This window comes from Haliaeetus leucocephalus, unplaced genomic scaffold, assembly GCF_000737465.1.
Source record: "Haliaeetus leucocephalus isolate CR32 unplaced genomic scaffold, Haliaeetus_leucocephalus-4.0 Scaffold339, whole genome shotgun sequence".
Lineage (NCBI taxonomy): Eukaryota > Metazoa > Chordata > Aves > Accipitriformes > Accipitridae > Haliaeetus > Haliaeetus leucocephalus.
In genome coordinates this window covers 24,204,451-24,226,726 of record NW_010972775.1, presented here as the reverse complement: position 1 = coordinate 24,226,726, position 22,276 = coordinate 24,204,451, and the positions used below count along the sequence as shown (strand labels likewise).

Below are 22,276 nucleotides of genomic sequence, written 5' to 3'. Positions count from 1 at the left end.
GCTCGGGCGTGGCTCGCGCCCCGGTGGCGCAGCCCGCCGCCGGTCTCCGAGGTGACCGGAGCTTCAGCTCCAGCGAGGACGAGCCCAGTGACCGAGGGCATCAATAACGGGCCGGTCTGGCTCTGCTCCCGCAGGCGGGCATGCTCGCGGGCCTTCAGGCCGTACATCGCTGTTTCTTTTTTCTCCCCCTGAGCATTCCTTTCTTTGCATTAGTGAAACGCAGCTAACGCTGGCTTTCAGGGTCTTAAAGCTTGAAGACATTTTGCGGTTCTCGTTTCCCCACGTTTCTTTCTCGTTAGTGGATTACATCTTATTTCCATCTTACCCCAAACTGCTGTCTTATTAGTTGGAGGATTTGTCTTGCTTGCCCCTTCACTGCAGTGCAAGGGGACAGCTGCAAACAGGGGCCTGTTGTGCTATGGCCTCTCCCTATCTAAGGAGCAACTGTGTGGGCCACAGAGGCTGAGGGAGGATAAGCCACAATAGTGAACTGCTTCAGGAATGACAGAGAGCGAGACAGGACTGCCATAACATTTTGTTCCTTTGTTATCCATATTGTGGTAGTGCCGAGAGGACTTGGCATTGAATTAGTCTTTGTATATTACGTGCAGTGTTGTTTAAAAGCGCAGGGGAAGGAGGTGGTGAGATGGTAGTTCTTGCTTTGTTGCAGTTTCTGATGGCTCCTACAAAAAAAGATAAAGGAGAGGTTCTCAGCTACATCAGGACCTTAAGGGAATCCCTGTTCTAATAAGCAGTTTAGTACACCTCTGAGAACAGCCTTTTGACTTTGCATGCACTTCTTCTCCCCCCACCCGTTTTCAAGATACATTGGTTTAAAAGATGCCAGTGATAACAGTTGTAACTATTTGCCAAACTGCGTTATTCAGAGATACTACTGTGACTGTTTTCCTCTCAAGCGTCAACAGTACTGAGGAACAGATGGACAGTGCAATTTAAGAGAGGGTGTGGGTGTAAAAATGTCAAATCTTGTCCAATTTCTCAATTTCAGCGTCTTTTCCATCCATCTCTGCTGGCAGGGCACCTACCAGCAGCTTTGAGAGCAGTGTTTCATTCCCTTTTTGAAGGGATGGCTTTATTCGGTAGGGGTAGGTCAGATTATGACAATTTGGCCTCTGAAAACCGCTCTTCGAACGGACTACTCCTGCTTTCTGCACAACAGGATGATCATCTTTGCTTGGCACTTCACTGAACTGGTGTGCCAACCTGCATCTTTATCCATTCTCTGAATCTTTGAAATAGTGACAGATCAGTCTGTAAACTAATGGATTTTGCTCTTTGAGTCTGTGGTCATATGCCAATAACCTTGGAATTCCCACTGGAGAGGAAAACGTAAATGCCAATTTTGCAACACAAATTGTAATTGCCACAGCAGAAGTTCTGCAGTTAGTTTTGTCTGACCAGAAACCTGCTGAAATTCTGCCAGGTGCAGACACTTCTTTGCATGAGAGCCATTTAAGCAGTATTGGTAAGCTTCTAACAGCAGAAGTGAACTGCTGAGGGAGCTAGGAACCTGGATTTCAGACTTGCCTCTGTCACTGACATGGAGTAGGACCTCCAGCAAGTCATAGAGGAGTTTTCCCCACTGTGAAATGGGAGAACGACCTCTTCTTGAAATAGACCAAGATCTGCAAATTGGAAGATGGATATAAAAAGTAAGAATAGTTAAAATGACAGCAGGGTCTTGAGATCTGTCCACAGACAGCACATTATAATGTTAGAGACAGCTAACATCTTGATTCAGGGAGTTCCAGAAATGTGGAAAAGGTACACACATGATGATTCCCATTTCTTAAGAGATAGCTTGCTGGAGAGGGTCCACATGAGGTTTGTGCGACTGTAGAATAGGCTGCTTAGCAGAAGATTTGATTTCCTCAGAAACAAAGCAGTGTAAATAACAAAATCCCTCTGCCCTTCAGAAAAGCATTTCTGCAACTTGGCAAGTACGGTAAGGGGCTTGTAGCACTGATAACAATCAGATTAATAAAACTGGCAAATAAAGTTGGCAAGCAAAGTTGGTCCTAAATGTTACATATTATACATCTAGATAGGGTTTTCTAAAGGATGAAAAAAATAGGGTTTATTTTATGTCTTTGTTCTGTTGGCTGTGGTGCCCTGTCTGCGCAAAAAAAAAAAAAAAAAAAAACAACCCCCAAACCACCACAAAGAGATTTTTTTTTAGTGAATAAATCTCTTGCTCTGGCTGATCCAAGAAGTGTGTATTCCCAGACTTCTTTCTATATGTTGGTTCAGGAGAATGGAATAGTGAATATAGGACACTATGGGAACCTGCTTGTTTTCATGTATAGTGCTTCTTAGGCAGTGGCATTGTGTATCTGTGGGATGCCTGAACAACACTTATTCTAACATGCTAATAAATATTGGTCTTATTTTTCTTTTCCTATGTGACTTTTGTCCAGTTTTGAAACAATATCTGGAAGACTAGGTCTTATATTAGTCGGAAATGCCAAATCTTATAAGCCAATTACCTCAGCAGGAAATAAAAAAGTTCACATGGGCATAAGGAAAGAGGGGAAAAAATGTTGAATAAATTGTTACAAGTAGGATGATGAGTGAGACGATAATTTCACTCTTCCCTTTCCTTGCTCTGAAAGAGGATCTATTCTTTCTGCATCCTGGACGATGTAGCAGTACCTCAGATAGCATTTATTGCTGCAGTAGGACACCATGACAGTGACACAGCAGCTAGAGTCAGCAGGATTTGCCCTGCAGAGTGCCACCTTGTTCCTGTCCAGGTCAGTACTGCATTAAGATGCACTTACATTGTACATTTGTTTAAACAATCATGCTTTCCAAGAGTATAGCATATGAAACATTTTGTTCCAATTCTTGCTCCCTGTCTTTTATTACATGTTTCATTTGTTCCTATCCCATGCCCAAACTGAGAGGAATAGATGTTCTGTGACACTGAAGGTGGTGGTAAGTTGGTTGGTGGTGTTTTGGTGGTGTGGTGGGGGTTTTTTTTGCTTTTGGTCCGTCCCCCCCTCCCCCCCCCAACATTCAGAGGGTTTACTGAGGGGTTTTTGTGTACTTGGCAGTGCATGTTGTCAGGTAATAAATAAGCTATATTCCTCTACTGTGTCAGCTGTCACCAGAAAAAGAAACCAAGAACAAAGTTTTCTTGAGCTGCTGTAGATTCTACAGGCCTTGAGACCACTGAACTGTGTGATGCAATGATTACTAACTCTATCTTGGTTATGTGTAGAAAGCTGGAGCTTGTATACTAGAAGATCCTGTTTCCCACCAGTGGCCAGCAGAAGCTGTTGCACAATGTGGAGTTACTGTGCTGGAGAACTAGAACTGCAGTAACTGGGAATGATAATCTCCATGAAAAATCACTTGAAAGAAGGCAGATATCAGATACAATAAAACTTTATATTTTATGCAAGAGAGGACATATGTCCAGAAGATGGTGGAAGAACTGTCAGTGAGAATCCCATGAACAAATGCTGGGGCTGAAATTCTTGTTTCAGTTAACTCTTAGAAGTCTGTGGTGTTGGCCTTCAACATCTGTACTTCAGCAGGCAGCAGCACAAGAGGCTGGAGTAGTGATTCATGCTGATATCCTGGTTTTGTTCATGGTACCAAAGTGTAGTATCACACCATCTAGGAGAGGCTGCTCCTTACTGGGATGTGAAGATCTGTGATCTGTAGTGTTTGGTGTCATCCAGAATGTACAACTGCTCACACTGAGGTCTGAAGGTGACTTCCCCAGCATGGCATGGTGCCACTTGCTCTGGGAGCAGATGCTGCTTCCTGCTGTGATATGAAGGCGATTAGCTTACAAAGATTATATAGATTAAAGAGCAAATTCAAAGGGTCTCAGTGGGATCAGGGGCTTTGAAGGAGTAATTAGGCAGAGTGAGTTGGGGGGGGGGCACTTTTGTGACTTGGAGGATGCACAGGCTATAAGAGCAGAGAAGCTGGTGTCTCTGAGCTGCTTAGTAGTTTAACCATCCAGTAGACCATCTCTACTGGTGACCAATGCTCAATAATGCAGAAGATGTAAAATTAACATAATGTATTTGCTTGGTTAGGCAGTAGTGTAATTTATTGAGCCTCAATCCCTTGTAGCTTGTTAGTTTCACTTGCATGAAGCCCAGGCTGAATGAAGACTTGCTCACTGCAAGTACTTCAGGGATAAGTGTTTTATGGAAGGTAAACATCTTATGGCCCTCTGCTTCTGAAGACTTTCTCCATCCTAAGGATGCTCTTCTGGAAGAGCATCACTGGTCCTTGTGTGTCCTGTTAACTTCTTTATCTCCACTTCTGTTTCTGAAGTAATGTAATAACAGCTCACTTTTGTGTGTGTTTTTTGTTTTTTTTTGGTTTTTGTTTTTTTTTTTGTTGGGCAGGAATTCGTTCCTGGAACATTAACATTCTGTCCTGTGACCTGAATCAGCAACTGCGACTCTTCGTAACCCGACACCTGGCTCAGTTTTCTTCAGAAGTCAAAGGTCAGCTTTTTGGTTTATCAGCATTAACTTTTAACTTTTCCTTTGGGTTTGAAAAAAGTACAGAATAAAGCTGATTGTGATTTAGAATGTCAAATTCAATTAGCGAGTTGTTTGCCCAGGATTCTGCAGATGTGAATACTAAAGAAGAAAAACCATTTTAAGGATCTGTTGGATGCAAGGAATTTAACTTAAAATTACATATCTTACTACTGAGAATAGAGTGGATAGAAACGTGCTGTTTAAGAGCCTATTAAGCTAGTAAGTTAGAATTTGTGTGTCTGTCTTCTGTACCTTATTCAGGTGGCACAATATACTTCATAAGCTATTTATTATTTATCTCTTCCTTTTGGGTTTTAGAATGTACTTTTGTATGCACAAAATATGTTGCAAATAGTGTGTAAGATGAGTCAAATGACTTTCTGAACGCCTTTTTTGAAGGTCTATCTCCCTTTCCTGAGAAGAACAATGAATAAGAATGTTATAAAAATGACATTAATAGTTAGAAAATGTGCTTGCTTAGCTTGCAAAAAGCTTGGACTCTGGTTAGGCTGTTTAATACTTCTATGTAATGTATGTTAAAGTTACTATAGGAAGCACAGATGACACTGCTGCAAAATCTTTTTTATATAAGACTGTCTTATAGCTCACTATACATTTTACACTCTTATCAAAGCTTCTGAATATATTTTCCAGCTGGGGAAGCTATTCTAATGGATAGCTGTGAAGGAAGGTACCTGGACTCTTCTCAGATGTGCCACTGACTGAGAGGTTTCTTAATGTTCCTGTGACTTTAACATGGGGATAGAAAGTCTTCCTCCTTGCAAAGCAACATGTGTGTGTATACACACACACTTACAGGATTAAAATACTGTGTATGAAACATACCAGTTGAAACACTCAGCAGAAGATCTGTCTAAACTTGAAGCAACTATAACAGTCTATGGTACAAATAGACTAAGTACTAACAAGTCACTATGAGTATAACATTTTCCCAAGAATTCTTATAACTCAGGGCTGAAATATCTGGATTAATATTAGCAACATGTATCCCACTCACTTCCCTTTCTTGGTTCCTGAGGAGCAGAGGGTGATAAATGTGATGCTAGTCTATAAAGAAGATTCTGTGAGGGATCTGGGAAATTGCAGGTCTGTTAACCAACTGTCAGGTTTACTGGGCAAATCAGTAGTAACTATAATAAAAGGCAGAATTAGTGTCTACCTGGGCAGAGACAGCATTGGTTCTGCAAAGGGAAGTCCTGCTTTTCAAATGTCTTCAGGCTCTTTGAAGGGATTAGCAAACATACAGATGAGTGATTTAGTCTACCAGCCAAAAATGTTTTGGGAATCTAAGTCCATGAAGTCTGTTTAAGGAAGCCTATAGGCCATAGAATTAGGGGCCAGGCTTTGGTATGCAGAATTTACTCAGAGAAGGATGGGTAAACAGATGTTCTGATGTAAATAGCCAGCTCTGTCAATGGAGGTGGATTGTCGGTTGAGTTCAGCAAGGTACATGCTGCTTAACATAGCTACTTAAACATTAAAGGGTGAGCAGTGAGGCAAGTTTGATAATCCAAAGTCATTCAGGACTCAGTAATGCTGAGTTCTGACTGAAGAATTTAAACTGTGTAAAGTAAATACCATATGCAAAAACAACCCCCAAATGTAGCTTCAAATTAAAAAAAAAAGGTGGGTTCTGAACCGACCATTACCATGGAGGAATGAAATCCTGTGGTTATGGTACAGTTCGTGGAAGCATCAATTCAGTGCTTGGCAACAAACAAAACATATAAAATGTTAGCAATTATTAGGTAAGAACAGAGAACAAAACAAGGAGCATCATGGCACTGTATGTTAGATCACAGATCTTTGAACACTGTGCAGTTTTGGACCCCTTATCTCAAATATAGTGGAACTGCAGTAGAGCTCAGAGGGGTAGTGAGGATGGTCAGAGGTCTGGAGTAGCTTTCTTTCAAGAAATGATCAAGTAAGCTGAGATGCTTCAGTTTGGAAAAGAATTGACTAAAGAGATGAACAAGAACCAGGGGGAATTAAACTGGTGGAAGTCACATTCAAAAGAAAATATGGTGCTATGGTTGCATGTTCAACCAATAGTGGAGCCATAGAATTTCTCCACAACATACTTTGGCAAGAAGTTTGTGTGGTTCAGAAAGGAAATCAGATAAATATTTGAAAGAGATCCTTTGGTGGGGTTACTAAATGGATGAGCTGAAACAGGAAGACTTTATTGTCCCTTCTAACCTTACTTAAGTCTATTAGGGAACACTCAATACATATTTCAATCCATTAAATCTTGAATGAGGCAGGACAGAAGAAATTAAGTATAGAAGCAAACAACATGAATGAAGGATTTCTGTGGATGCACAGGTGAACAGACACTCCTTAGATATTTATGGGCCTCTCCAGTATGCAGTTACATAAATTTAGTTCTGCTTAGTTAATTTCTGTAGCTAATGACATAGATCAGCTGGCATCTTGTTGCATGTCCAACACAGACTTATGATCTGGGTCTGACAGACTTCATCTCACCTCTAGAAGAACATCAGACATGGATGTTATTTTTACTAGCCATTTACAGCCACTGCTGTTCTAAGAAACAGAGATGCCTTGTAGAAAAACTTAGTTGACTTTTCTAGTGGGATTGAGAAAGGCTAGAGCAATATATGAGGCAATTGTATCTTGCTCAAGTTGACTCCTGCTATCGCAACTAGTTAAGCAGTGACCTGTTAGATGCCCAGTTTTCTACAAGAGTTCTGAGGATTTAAACTCCACAGCCCCTAACTGCCTGATACAGACTCTTACAATGTTATACTACTGTAGCAAGCAATGAAGCGTTTTCTATTTTGTAGCTGTCACTGTAGCTGAATACCAGTGCAAGAGGTAGTTGAAAGAGCAATCCAACATTCAAACATCTGTCTCATCTTTTTTACATTACAAAAGCAAAACAAACAAACCAACTCAAATCTGAAATGAGTTAACTGGAAAGGAAAATATCTAACTGAAACCGATCACTAGCTCCTGTTGAAAGGTTGTGTTTCTGTTGGGTATCATGTGGATCTGGAAGCTCTCATATCTATATGGAAGAGACTACTACAGCAGCAGTTGAATGGCTTGTGGCTGGCAGGGGTTTTTTTTAGAAAGAGCAAACAATAATTACTGCTAGTTAAGAAGAAACCCATGAACTGAGCTGATAGCCTCCCTTTCTTCTGAAGCCTTCCTTGACTGGCATAACCCTAACGTTGGACAATCAAAACCCACTGATAACGGAAAGTAAAATTTCTGATTTTTGTCTTGCTTTTGCTTTTTGTTATGATCTAATCTTTATCTGGCATAATGGTGACGTGTGTGTTTGTCACCTCCAGGTTAGACTTCTGCATCCCACTAAGTTGAGGTCTGAAAACAAGAAATAACAAAACTCTAGCACGTGTAGGAGATAGTAGACAGTTCAGTGTTAGCCTGTAGGGCCTCTGGCTACCAGTTTTCTTTGTGCCCTGTTTTAACTTTCAAGCTCTTAATGAGTCATCAAATAGCTGTTCTGTAAAATCCTCTGTCATGGCTGTGGCCTTGTGATTCTGTAGGTGAACAGGACCTAAAAGTTGAATTAATCTTACAACCATGTCTCCATTCGTGTATGGCAGGACAGCTCTAACTCTAGAGCAATGTAATTGGAGCCTGAAGCATTATCCTAATTCAGGTTGTAAAGTAGGAAACTGAATTAGATGGACTCTGACCATCTATAAAGCACGACAGGTCCTCCTGTCTGAAGGCTTTCCCCTATAACTGCAAATATTTTATGTATTAAACATTTAAAAATGCTACCTATCTTCTCCCCAGAAATTTTGTCTATAAGAGTGCTATAAGGTTCCATGAAGCCCACTGTGGGCTTTCTCACTCAGGTCTAATTATCTGGAAAATGTGAGAGATGAGTCATGTGGCCTAAAAGATTGTAGGTTCTTGCTGTTCACCCATTGTGATCTTAAGGACTCAGGTTCTTATTGCTAACATTGCATTTGTAAGATAATGGCTAGGCTAACATGACTCTGTTTAATAAAGTGCTGTGGTATCACCAAACCTGAAAAATCCTTGCTTTATCACACTAGGGTCTAAAGATCCTGACCTGTTTTCCCAATAGTGCTTAACATTAGACAGGCATGTGGTAAGAAGTGTTCAATATTTGCTCAGGAAAGAGGTAAGGCATGTATAGGGATGGATAGGATTCCAGTAATATGAACAATTCTATGGTCTGTTTGCATGCTTCACTGACAAACTTGCTGATCAGTAGCAGTAATTTTATCTATCTCATCTATATAGAAATACAGATTGTTATAATTATGCTTTAATTTGACAGATATTGGTGGTCTCAACTAAGCAACAGAACAACGGCCTGTCACTTTAGTAGAACAGTTTGTGATCTGTAAGTCTGTTTTCTATCTTCTGACAGTGCAAAGCAGGAAATTGATATCTATTTTCCTTTCTACAATAATTGTTCTAGTGTCACACTGCAGACTATAAGCAGCCATAGCTATCTGCAATATCTGGTAGAGCTGAAGAAACATGTGTGTTCATGATCTTCCTTGATGTAGGGGGTTTGCATGTTGCTATGTATTAACCAGTGTGCGATAGAGAAAGTTCTGGAGTTGGCTTAGTCAAATTGTTCCTTAAGATGCTGGTGCTGCTGTACTTCAGTAACACTGTAGAGAAAAAGTGATGGGGTGTAGACACCAGTGGGATGCACCCTGTATTCTAGGATAATTCCCAGCTTCTCCTGGAGGAACTTGCCTGCAAATTGTTCCTGACCAGTTTGTCCCTGTCCCTGTTCAACAAAATGGTTGTTACCTGGGATCAAGTACAATTCTAGTTCATCCTGTAGCAAATATCGATGCAGGATATATTGAAAAACAATCTCTATGTATGGCTTCCTGATGTGCTGCAATTCAAGACTGGGTTTTGTTTATGCAGGTGTAGCTCTGGCAGTGTAAGACATTTCCCAGATACTGTTATCTCTTCAAAAGCGATATGCCAAATAAGCTATTTTCTATCAAATTTAGTAAACTAATCTGAGGGAGGCTCTTCTCCCACACACTGTAAAAGTAACTCCTGGCATGAATTCCTAGCCCCGTTTAGTATGAACACCACTATTGTAGCTGTGATGAGTTAGTTACAACTTAGGCAACAGCTACAAGAAGTGCTAATGTCATTGATCAGTTGGAGCAGGGCAGGCAAGTTTTGAGTGACACACTCTCTAAAAAGGTTGGTTTTTACCTAACTTACACTGTTTATTTACACAGAGATCCTCCAAACAGACAAGTCGCTAAGCCCCTTAGCAAGTCTTGCCTTTGTGCTTCAGTTTGTCCTGTGGGTCTGTTGAATAAAGGTATCCTTATGTTTCAGGATGGTTCGATGTGGCTATTTGGACAAGTATCTCTCCAGATATGCTTGGTTTCTGTTGCAACTTGTTGCAAATTCTTTGCTGCATATCTTGTACTTGCCCTATGAAGATGTGTGTTCATCGCAGTTCTGCTCCTGATGGACACAACATAAAACTAGAAACATTTTAACAACAGGAGTTGTTCAGCTCTACACTGTACGTGCCCTCTTGTTCCTGCTGTGGGCATAGAGAAGAGTGGCTGCAGCTGATTTTCCTCTTAGTATTTATAGCTTGGTGTTAGCTCCTCTGAACAGAAGGCTGTACTGGAGAGCTCCTGCTTGTGTGAGGGACCTGTTCCTCCACACTGGTATGCTTAGCGGTGTCTCTGGAGGATAAAACTGTTCTTTTTGGAAGTATGTGCATTAATCTCAGAATATCATTCCCTTAATGGTTGATGTTTGCACTCTGTGATTAGGGAAAAGTCAGGTGGAGCACAGCAGTTACTGTAAAGCCAGAGTAGTTCTTTGACCTTCTATTTAATGCAAAAGGCTTCTTACTCTACAGACTTCTAACAACCTGTAAAAGTTTGACATCACTGGCAAAAAAACAAAAGATGAAGGCTGGTAATACAATACGACTAAGTAAAGCAGTCTACCTAACAGAATATTTCAAGACTCTCCTATCTGCAATTTCTCACTTGGTTACAGTAGTTATTTCCAAACTGCATTTGTATTATGTTAATGCCTAGTGTTTGAAGGTGAAATCAAAAGGTAACTGCAGTATTTTCTGGGAACAGAGAGGGCACAGTTATCCCTCTGACAAGTTTTTAGTCTGTTTAGAGATGATGAGGAACAAATAAGTCTCAAATGTGGTACAAACAAGAGGACAAAAGTTGAGGATAGAGCTGGTAATGGTAAGGTGGTCATACAAGTGATGCTCAATGCACCTTATGAAAGCTGATTTGGTGTTGGAGGTTTTTTTGTGGGTTTTGAGTTTCTTTTTTTTTCTACACTAACTTGCTGGCTGTTTTCTGAGTATCACAAACAACATGACTCTTGCTGTAGGGGTAATCTCACAGCATAGTTTACAGGATATGGATGGTAGGGACAGCAAGAAACCAAGCATGGATGTGATGATGACCTGCCCAAAGGGAAAAGGGGTTGTCCTGAATGGCAGCGACAGAGCAGAAAAAGGTAGGAACAACTATGGAAGACCTTGGATGACAAACTTTCTATATGTTTTGGAGATTCTGGAAGCTAGTAAGTGGTCTGAAGGAGGGAGAGGGTGATGTGTTGAGAAAAATGAGCAGAAGTGTCAAACCAATTCAAGGTGAAATACTGAAGGCTTGTGTGCTCTTATATGGTGAGGGTAGCCCCATGTGCAATTTTGCACAGTTGTCAATTGCTGCTGGTTGCCATAATAGTTTAAGATCTTGTCCAGTGTCTCCTTGTGCTGGATGTTAATAGTTCTTTATAGCTGAGAGGGAGTGTCTCTTTCCAATAAAAATTGACATGACGTAAGGTGAAAAGCTCAAAATAATTACTTTACAGCATAAGGGAAGTATGCCTTCTGGTATCTGTTGGTTTTGATGTTCAGAGAAAACAACTCCTTTTTCTGAAAACATTTCTCTCTACATGAATATTAGCAGCTGCTTTCAGTCCAGCTAGGGGACTTTAAATAGCTCAAGAGCCATCCCAGTGATCTATCCTCTCAAATTGTACTTTTGTGTTAGTCATCAGAAAACTTTTTGTAAATAACTAATCACATAATTGTAAATCAAGCAATTAAGAACAACATTCATGAATTTGATGGAACAAATACTTGAAATAATGAAACATTGATGAGATACTTTTCTTGCCTCTGTAAAAGGATTATCAGAAATATTAAACTGTCAAGTATTAGCCTGCATGTTTGTTTGCAAACTTAATGTTTTATGCTGAAAGCCAGCAGGGTTTGTGTAACAGTCTAATAACTGGCTGCCTTGCAGGCAGATGGCCTTCAGGCTCTGAAGCCTTTCACATTCGACATAATACACATGCTTCACATCCTACTGATGCCTTTGTTTTACATTTAATGCCAGCTGAGGATACAGATATATCTGCCACAGCCCACTGAGGATGTAGCAAAGTTACATTATAGTTCCTGAAGGCAGCTGTCTTTTTGGATGAGTACTCCTAGAATGCTATTAACTCAAGCTAGGAGAAGAAGAATCTGGTTTTACAGCATCTCTAGAACTTATGGGCAGCTACAAAGAGGATGGAGGCTTTCTCTTTGCAAGGGGCAATGAGTGCAAGTTGCATTGGGAGAGGTTTCAACTCAAGGTAAGAAAATTTTTTTTTACTGTGAGAACAATCAGTCACAGGAACAACCTCCCCAGGGACATGGTAGAATCCCCATCACTGGAGGTTTTCAAGATGCAATTGGACAGGGTGCTAGATAATATCATCTGTATTCCTTTTCCCATTAAAAGTTAGACCAGGTGATATATTGAGGTCTCTTCCAACCTGGGCTGTTCTGTGCTACTATGAATTCAACTTTGCAACAATTAAAGAACAAGGAATTTTACCAGTGGCACAAATCAGGTTGGTTACAAACCTGCTAAGAAGCAAAGGCAAATGCATGAGTCCTCTATGCACATCTTAGTCTGAAAGTCTGCATTTGATCCTCCTTTTACAGTAATAGATATCTCAGAGGTTAATGTTTTTACATGTACAAGTGACTCATCTTCTTCATGGAACTTGGAATGGCTTTGAGTGTCAGCTTGTGCCATATACTTTTTTTCCACTACACTACTTAGTTAGTTTTCAGTGATCAATCTCAAGTGCATGACAGTAAAAAAAAAAAAAAAGGAAAAAAAAAAAGCTGCCTTGTTTATTCAAATTACAGTTCCCAGATAATACAGATGACAAGCTTGTGTGTTCAAGCAAAAGCTGTTCTAGACAAGAGGCAAAAGACCAATTGCTTGTGAAAATTATATTACAGTGAAAATATATGTTCCCCACAGCTGTGGCCTCTTGTTAGAGACTTCTGTAACAGATCATCCAGTGGTGGATTTTGTTCAGCTCTTGGCTGTTAGTAAAAGGACTAGTATGTCCTAAACTTGCATATTTAGGTAGTAAAAAAAGTCAGTGGTTAACACTTTTTTTTCACAGATGCAATGATGATTCTTTGGACTTTTAGATGTGATTCTCTAGTCCTAGAGCAATTAACTTTCCTGCACCATTTGTCTGCCAACATACTTCTGACCAAAGAAATATAAAAGCAAGCACTTGTCAGCTTCTGTGCTTCTTCCTTATGGGCTTGAGGGCTGTATTTGCTCTCATAGTAACCATGCTGAGCATGACCTCAAAGATCCCATGAATTGCAGTGTCCCAAAATACAGTTTCCCATGCTGTAAGTGCAGCCCATGTTTCTTGTTGCTACATGTGGCTGCAGCAATCCCAAGCATTGCTCTTTTCAGCTGACTTCTGTTACCAACAGCTTTAGATTTTTCTCCCAGATAACTGGTAAAGAATATCTCTGTGGGACTTGCAAGCACCACTGGGATCTACCAGACATACTTTAAGCAGTTATGTATGTATTCTGTAAGAATATGTATTTTGTAAGAATGCTGTATGTTAGGACAGGTAGCTGTACTGGTTCAAACAAAAGGCATACCCAGCACAGTGATGAAAAATGGACATGTGGGCAAGAGTGTAAGATGAGCACATAAAATACTTCCTCCTTGTACTATCCTAGCTCATATCTCTTTCTGCCTCATGGAGAGGTATGTTTTCCATGTGTTTAGTAACACTCAGCACTTTTCAACTTCCACAAAGTTTTTCAGTCTTTCCCTACTAGAAGTAAAAACATCTGGCAAAGAGTAAAACAGTTCAGTGACATGTTGCAGGAGGAAACCTGCAACCTCTTCTTATTTCCTTGGATCATCATTCCTGTCTGATCTCATTTTGATGTACCTTCCTTCATTGGACAATTTCTGTCCAGTCTAGTTGCATTATAGCTTTGGCATATTTGCCTTCACATTATTTCTCCAGATTGAAGAGGCCTGGCTTATCTAATGGTTCCTTATAGGGAAGCTATTCCATACCTTTCATCTTCTTGTTTTATTGATGTCTTCCAGATCTATCTCTTTGAGATGCTGTAGCATTCAAAGTGGGGTAGAGCTATGTATTTACACAGTACCACAAAACTTTTTTCTTCTTTTCCTGATTTCTAACATATCTATTCACTTTCTGACTGCTGCTGAGCGGTGACCTGACTCCTGAATAGAACTAAGACTATCATAACCTCAAGATCTCTCCCCAGTGGTAATAGTTAGCTCTAGCTAGCAATAGTTAGTGTCATTTCATGTGTGATTTATACTGATAAATAAAATGGCAAATGAAACTCAGCATTGTGAATTCTCCCTCAGTAGTTCATCCTCAGCCACGCTAATAACTTGGTATTATCCATAAGCTTTGCCAGCAGTCTGCTTTCCTCCTTTTTAGGTTGTTTATGAATATGGTGGACAGCAAAAGTCCTGGTGTAGGCTTGTATGACATGCCTTATGAAATAATAATTACACTATATCAATAAAACCTTTCAGATTTTGACAAGTTTATTTGGGTTTTATTAAGAAGTAAGGTCATATTTTCTGTAATGCCATGCTGATTGGCATTCATTTTGTATTCAATTTGAATCTTTACTGCTGATGGGTTTTCCAGTCTTCTAGGATTTAAATGCCAGAGCACTGGAGCTCGGATTGGAAGCTGAGAGCTTCTTAGTCAATCTCTTAGATCTTGTACAGAAATTATCTGTTTGTATAGACTTAGTCTGATTGCTGCAATCTCCCACCACCATTACTGCTAAAATAGAAATAATTTCATTGTCTCTAAAATATATTCTTGATTTCTTCCAAATACAGAACAGAAATATTTACTGAATATTTCTGGCTCCATTTGACCTGCAGAGCTAAGCTTTAAAACAAGAGATAGCACAAAAGCAAAAAACTTGTAAGTTCATATATAAAACTTTATTTAAAAATGTTGCTTTTACCATCTTTAACAGACTGTTTTAATGCTCAGAGAGCTCCTCCAGAAACTACACATCTGCAGAGTTCTCTTTGATGGTAGTATTGGGCTGCATTTTATGCATTTGAAGCCAGCGTACTGAACCTTCTTTGGTAGGCCAAGCTAGGAAGTTATCAGGATTAATCTTTGTTTTCCTTTTGTGTATTTCAAAATGTTCCTTTGTTCATAAGGTACACCTTATGGTTCTCATGGTGATACCCAAAAGGCTACTTGGTGAAGATAAGAAACTGGAGCTCCAAGAAGCTATTTTGCACTTCAGCTAACTAGAGGTTACTTTAACATCAGTTTCTTGCTTTCATGCTGTTCTGTCCAAATGTTGATTACTGACTGAAAGGCCTAATGGTGCTTGCCTCACTCCAAAAGTCATGTAAACATTAAACTGACCCTCTGCAACTGACATATCTGTGCATATTTATTATACATTTGAAACTGCTGAGGCTTCAGTACAATCATATAGGATCTACTCACATCAAGCATCATTTCTATGAAAGAAAGAATTTTTTATAGATGATCTGGTTCTGTTAAGCTCCTCTACTGAATAGTAAGGTGAAAATTCTGTTCAGCTTTTAAAAAGCAAATAAGATCAAAGGAAATGCCTTACTGAATCACATCGGTGGTCTATCTAGCCTAATATTCTGCCTCCAGAAGTAGCAACAAGAGATGCAATTCAGGGAAGCATGTGAGCCTAACTGCTTTTGATTGCCCTTTTTCCCCCTCTCATAGGTCCCTCACTATGCATAATGCTTGGATTAAGGATGTTAAAGGGCACACCCCAGCAACTACTCTTAGTAAAAATTGTTTAATCCCTCTTGAATCTACAAACGCTGTCTGCCTCCACAGTCATGTGTAGCAGCAAGTTCTTGAAATTCACTGACTGCTATCTAAAGAAGAAAATCCTCTTCTGTTTTTAGTTGTTTTAGCTTTACTGAGTGTTCCCTAGCTTCTACTATTTTAGGATTTGGTGAATAATGACCCAATCTACTAGCTTTTTTGGTTTGGTTTTTTAATAAGCTCCTTTCTAAATTGAAGAGTTCTGGACTTCTAAGACTGTTACGATAATGCCACTGTTCAAACCTCTTAATCATTTTGATTAAGCTAAACCTGAATCAATAGACACAACGCTGTGCTGCTTATGAAGATAATGCAACAGCATGCAGCGCTATCCTAGATCATCTTTTACCCTCATAAAGATAATAGAGAGTTCATGAAGCTGTACTTCTAAAGAATGGAAAGAACACATCACCTTTGAACAAGGTCCATCACATAAGAACTTTAGCAAAATACTGGATTCCCTATTTTAATGAATACTCAGTGTTACTGCCTGTCTGTAATTGTGGACCCTATTTATGGTATGGTGCTTATATGGCTTCTTGTAGTACTTGAAAATAAATATAAGATTTCCATTTCTTATCCTCAGCTGTTGGTCATGAGTGACATCACCACAAAATAAACCCTCCTACCTGTGCTCCAGACTTCAGTATCTGCTGGAATCTGACTGGCTTCCATCAAATTTGGCTGAGGCCAGTGCAGTACTGGCCCAGGTTCTGGAAGCTGGGGCCTCTTGCTGGAAAGATGAAGTGGCTGTTAGGACTCAGCATTTGAGCATGCAAAGCAGTGTCTTTTATGACCTTGGTGAACACTCAGTTCCATTGTTCTGACAACTCAGGCATTTCAAGGGTTGCAGGCACTGTTTTTAGTACCTTACATAAGATATTTTTTTTTTTCCTCAGCAGACACCTGCCATCTTTTAGTGTGTAACCCATTTTATTTCTCTCTATTTTTTTGCCTAGAATAGCATTTTCTTTTCTTACATTGGCTGTCTGGCCTTATTCTCTTATTTCTACTTTTTTGATAAGCTGTTTATCTTATTTAAAAAAAAAAAAAAGGTGTTCAAAAGCTCTGAGTGAGCCAGTTAAGAACAAAAAAAAAAGGGGGGCATGTGTTTCCACTCAATGCCAGCAGAAAAACAGCAAAGGCTGTTGAAGACACCATTTTCTCCATCTTATAAAATTAGCAGCTTTCAGTCACTGGATAACAGTTTATGCAGGATCTGTGTGATGCAGAACAGTTCTTTAAACAGTGCTCTGATAGCTATTTAATGTTGTCCATGACAGTATTGCACACAAAATAACTTGGCGGGGGGGGGGGGGGGGGGGGGGGGGGGTGTTGGTGTTTGTAGGTTTGTTTTTGGTTTGCTTTTTTTTTCTTTTTTTTTTTTTTAGTGTTGCAGTGACATTTCTTTAACTTGACAAAGGCAGCATTCTCTTGATGGCCATGTGCACTGTAAGCACAGCAGCTGCAATGACAGAGTGACCTCCTAAATAAGACTAGTTCTAATACATACTTCTTTTGGAGTCTTCATTTTTTTCCAGGTTTAGCAGAGATGTTGACATTGAAGATACTTATTACAAGCTAATACAAGCTTTGGGTGACTTTTTAATGAATGTTACTGGGATTCTAGCATCAGTCATATCTAGAGATTGGTAACTAAAGCCTTGTTAATGTATTATTAGTGTATCATTTTTTCACTGTGGCTCTGTACACTTTTCTCCTCTAGTGTTGCTGCCTAGGAGTGGCTTAGAGTAGGCTTTTCCAATCCTTGTCAACTGGACCTTGCTATGACAAACAAGATGAGCAAATGGGAAGGAGGATTAAGTAGGAAAATAATCTTTAACATGTGACAGTTTTAACAGCTGTGCATAATTTTCTGACAGGTTTCTTGGTCTGTTTCCCTCTACTGTGCTATGAATGCAGTTCCCCAATTCTCTTCCTTTGCTTTTCAAGAATCCTTAGTATTGGTGTGGGCTTCAGGAGGGAGTCTCTGGCCAGCTGCTCTCAATTCCTGTTTACCTGAGTGTTGCACTTGAACAGCTGGAGGTGAGTGGCTTTGGATGTTCCAGTGCTGGCCTCTTTCCAGGCCTGAGGACCCTGGGCTGAGTCATTACTGTGCCTGAGCTCACAGCTACATCTAGAAAGGTTTGGCCCTCAGTTTCTGCAGTAATTCCCACGGCAGCTTCATGAAGTGGAAAGCCTCTTCACTTACAGCTAGCAAATGCGCACTATCTCACCACTCCAGTGTGGAGCGGAGCAACTGGTGGCGTTCAAGTGCTAGATGCAAAAGAAACGGGCTGTGTCATCAGCTTCCCATACTGGTACACAAAGTGCTTGTGCACTGCTCTGAAATGGAAGATGACAGTGCTGCTGGTGCTCTGCAGCATCCAGCTTGGGCGAGGGAACTGAACAGAATTCCCCTGAAGTGATCTTGTCTAGGATCTTAGCTGCTATTTCAGGAAATAAATTCTTCCGCTAGGTGCAGATTCAGAAGAGTGAAAAACAGCGTGGAAGGAGCCTGTTAATCCTATTTTGCCATGAGATTAATTGTTGTCATGTGCTATTGTAATTTTAATGCCATAATTCCTACCTCCTTAGAAAACAGATGTCCCTCAGTCTGACTGGCTCTGTTCCAGGATTTTGTCTTGCCCTATTAACCATGGCATTGCTAGAACATGTGCCTTTTTCCTCCCTCTGTAAGAACTTAAAATTGCAGACTGGAGGCACTGTTTTCCTTTCCTGATCTGATGTTGCTTCTTTCCTGGGGAATCTGAGATGACATGCTTTCTATTTGATACTGAGAAATCATAATAGTCTTTGTGCTAGAAAATAATGAATTCTGAAGTGGAGTTAACAGGGATCATTAAGGGCTTGTGTCTAGAGGCATCTTTCTTTTCAAGTACCAACTTGTTTTCACTCTATTCTGTGTAATGGAATGCCTTGCTGCTTGATTTGGAAACTTTAGGGGATTGTGTGCAAAAGCAGTCAGCTCTTCCTGATTCTTGCTAGGGCGAATGTGCTACTGCAGAGGATCTACACCAGATCCCTATTCCATCTGCATTTTTTGTACTTCTTGCTTTATCCTGCTGGCCTGTATGAAGCAGTAATGGAACAAATGAGTCAGTTCCTGAGTTCAAGCTTTGGAAAACTAAGAGCACTGCAGAGAAAATAAATTCACTGCCTGAAGACAGTCTCCTATCTTTATTTTAAACCAAACTAATGTTTTAATGATTGTCTGTGTTTGGTTTTTGGGAGGGTGTTACGATTTTTGTATTATACAGACTTTTTAAGGTGAGGCATTGTTTTTTATTTGAATGCGTCAGGTTGCAGGCAGTCTGCTATAAACCATGGGTAATTAGTTTCCGTGGTTAATTACCCATGGTAAAAACTGTGCCTCACCTCTAGGTTGAATTTGTTTATTGTGGTTTCCAGTCACTATATTGTGTTCTGCCTGTGTCTACTAGGTCTGGGTTCTCTTCTGAAAGAAATCTTACTATATGCAGCTGTCTTCTCACCTCACAATGCGTTGTTGTATAAATCAGACTAATTTGGTATGTTTTGACCTCGAACAATGCTTGTAACTGTGTAAGGATCTTTTCAGTTATAGAATCTTAGAATCTGCCTTTCAGAAATTAAAACCCTAGACCAGAAAAAAACAACAAAAAAACCCTCAAGTGGTCTCTGTAATGACAACATTATTAATCACTATTAATCTAAATTAATAGCCTGCAATACATGCATAGCTAGCTGCCTACACTAAGCTGAGCTCATGCACACTGTTCTCAGCTGTGAAGTCACTGTTTTCTAAAATATAACCAACATTACACAAGTATGGTGTAAATTTCTTGCTCTTGTCTGTAATGTGTCTAGGCCAGTAGACAAATCAGATCAATGATTTTGGTACCAATCATGAGTTTCAGTTAACAATTAGAATCAATTGCCTGCAATAAAATACACTTTGATAACAATTATATGAGATTCCCCTACAAACACCTTGAACAAATATCTGCTCATCAGCTGTCCATCATTTAAAACTGATTTTAACTTTCCCAATATTGGCTAACAGTCTTCTGGAATGTGGAACTGTTTTCTTTCTTTCTGCCTGACAATACAAATGCATCAGACCTGTTCTTGGCTGCCTGAATAGGCTTCCCCATAGAACCATGAGTCATAGTCCAGATCCTGATTCTTGCTTCAGGATCGTCAATGACTTGAGGTCAGGGATACGATGGTTCCTAAAATTGCAGGGTTGTTGTGGTTCAACCCCTCCCAGCGACTAAGCACTACACAGCTGCTCACTCACTTTCCCACCACCCAGTGGGATGAGGGAGAGAATCATGATAGGGGAAAAAAAAAAAGTAAAACTTATGGGTTGAGATAAGAACCATTTAATAGGACAGAAGGGAAGAAAATAATAATAACAATAATAAAATTACAATAATAATAAAATAATTGGAATATACAAAACAAGTAATGCACAATGCAATTGCTCACCACTTGCTGACCGATGCCCAGTTAGCTCCCAAGCAGTGATCTGCCCCCCCCAGCCAACTCCCCCAGTTTATATACTGGGCATGACATCACATGGTATGGAATATCCCTTTGGCCAGTTTGGGTCAGCTGCCCTGGCTGTGTCCCCTCCCAGCTTCTTGTGCCCCTCCAGCTTTCTTGCTGGCTGGGCATGAGAAGCTGAAAAATCCTTGACTTAGGATAAACACTACTTAACACACTAATGTTTTCAGTTGTTGCTATTAACATTATTCTCATACTAAATCCAAAACATAACTCTATACCAGCTACTAGAAGGAAAATTAAGTCTATCTCAGATGAAACCTGGACAAGGGTAGAGCTTGTAATAAAAAACTATATGGGGAGAAGGACTGTGCTGCATGCATGAAAATGACATGTGCAGATGTGGTTTCTTGGAGGCTAAATTTGGTAATATAAGAGTTCCTACATAGTCCAGTGGTCACCACAAACTCATTTCTTGTTTTGTATGTAAGTGTGATTCTTTAACCTGCTGTCTCTCAACGGAGCACTACAGGCATGCATGTTCATGAAAGGCAAATGTTCAGCACAACCAAAGATTCCTGCTGTCTTGGGGGGAAATGGTAGTGAATGAGTTATCTGCTATAGGTGTTATGTGTGGGGCTCATTTGCTGCAGAGAGGCAATAAGACACTGCTATGATAGAAAATGTAGCCAACACAGGTAATTATTGTGCTCCACCTCTCTCCTTTCTTTAGTCATCACTTAGGACTGGTGTGTATGGGAAGCCTACTAGCAAAACTGTCAGTACAATGCTAGTGGTAGAATTCCTGATGGAGGCATACTTATTAGAGAGTAAGTCTTCACAAACCAGATTGTGTTGATATAATTATTTAACTAGACATAAACTGATATAGTTATTTTCTACTCAAAATCAGTCCTTACACAAAGCACAGACAAAAATAATGCTTAGTGAGGTTTTTCCTTTGTTTTCTGCATTTTTATCTCCACAGATAACTAACTTTCCAATTTCGCGAGTTTCTTAGACCAAAGCTCCTAGAGTTGAAATCACCACATGAATTCACTGGTAGCTTTTCTTAAAAAAAAAAAAAAAAAAAAAAAAGCTGCCCTACTAAATTATTACTCTTGCTTCTAAAACCAGACATTGTGGTTAAATGTTGTTGGCAGTTCATGGAATTCAAATTCTTGAAGCATATATGGAGGCAAAGAGTAAGCAGGTTTGTCCTGGAACAGTCTTTTGAATCCTTCAAGGAAAGTGGAGGTAGTGCATTGTGCTGAACCAGTTCTACTGTACTACCTTTCATATATAGAACTTCGAGGTGTCAGGATCTGTTTGAATGGACCTTGAGAAAAGATTAACCCTTTAATTTGATAGAAAAGGAAAATAATAATGAGATTGTTGGGGAAGGGTTGGACCTTTTTTCAGGACACAGAGTAAAAGAAGTATATTTTGTTGTTTTGTTTTCTTTAGGACTTTGTGTCCTTGTAGATGTGGGTGTTTCCTTGTTTGTTTTCTTCTTAAAACAAATACTAAGTTTACAGTGGTCTGTCGTCGAGGTAGTAGCTTGTGAATAACTCAATGATTTTGATTTCTCAGTCCTTTGTTAAATGGGTTTGGTGGAATGCATTTTGAATCCATTTAAAACAGTGCTTTTTTCCCCAGTGATTTTGGTCTTTATCTGTAGAACTTTCTAGGACAGATAAGCTGGATGAGACTTAAATTTCTGACAGTTAAAAAAGAAAGACAGGAAAAAAACCCTAAACAACGCAATAGAATAAGGCCATATTTTTCTTTCAGATGACCTGCTCTCAGCAGTTTTACTCATATTTTTGTAAACTGAGGCCTGTTCTGGATTTTGTCTGCCTTCGCTTTGACAGTAGCTGTTGTGGAAATTGGTTATGGGTATTCACAATGTTACTTTGCCTTCAGGTAGGCGAATGGTCTGGATTTGACCTAATCCTACCTCTTTGCCTCTGAAGTTTTAT

The 22,276-nt window shown here is 39.8% G+C and overlaps 1 protein-coding gene across 1 annotated transcript in view; it reads left to right on the top strand.

The window, feature by feature from the left end:
- Positions 1–22,276, top strand: part of MAP1A (microtubule-associated protein 1A) — a 67,820-nt gene that overhangs the window by 444 nt on the left and 45,100 nt on the right. The window contains exons 2-3 of the mRNA XM_010572208.1: positions 3,374–3,388; positions 4,395–4,496. The gene's annotated coding sequence lies outside the window, so the exon portion shown is untranslated. The remainder of the gene's footprint in view (positions 1–3,373; positions 3,389–4,394; positions 4,497–22,276) is intronic.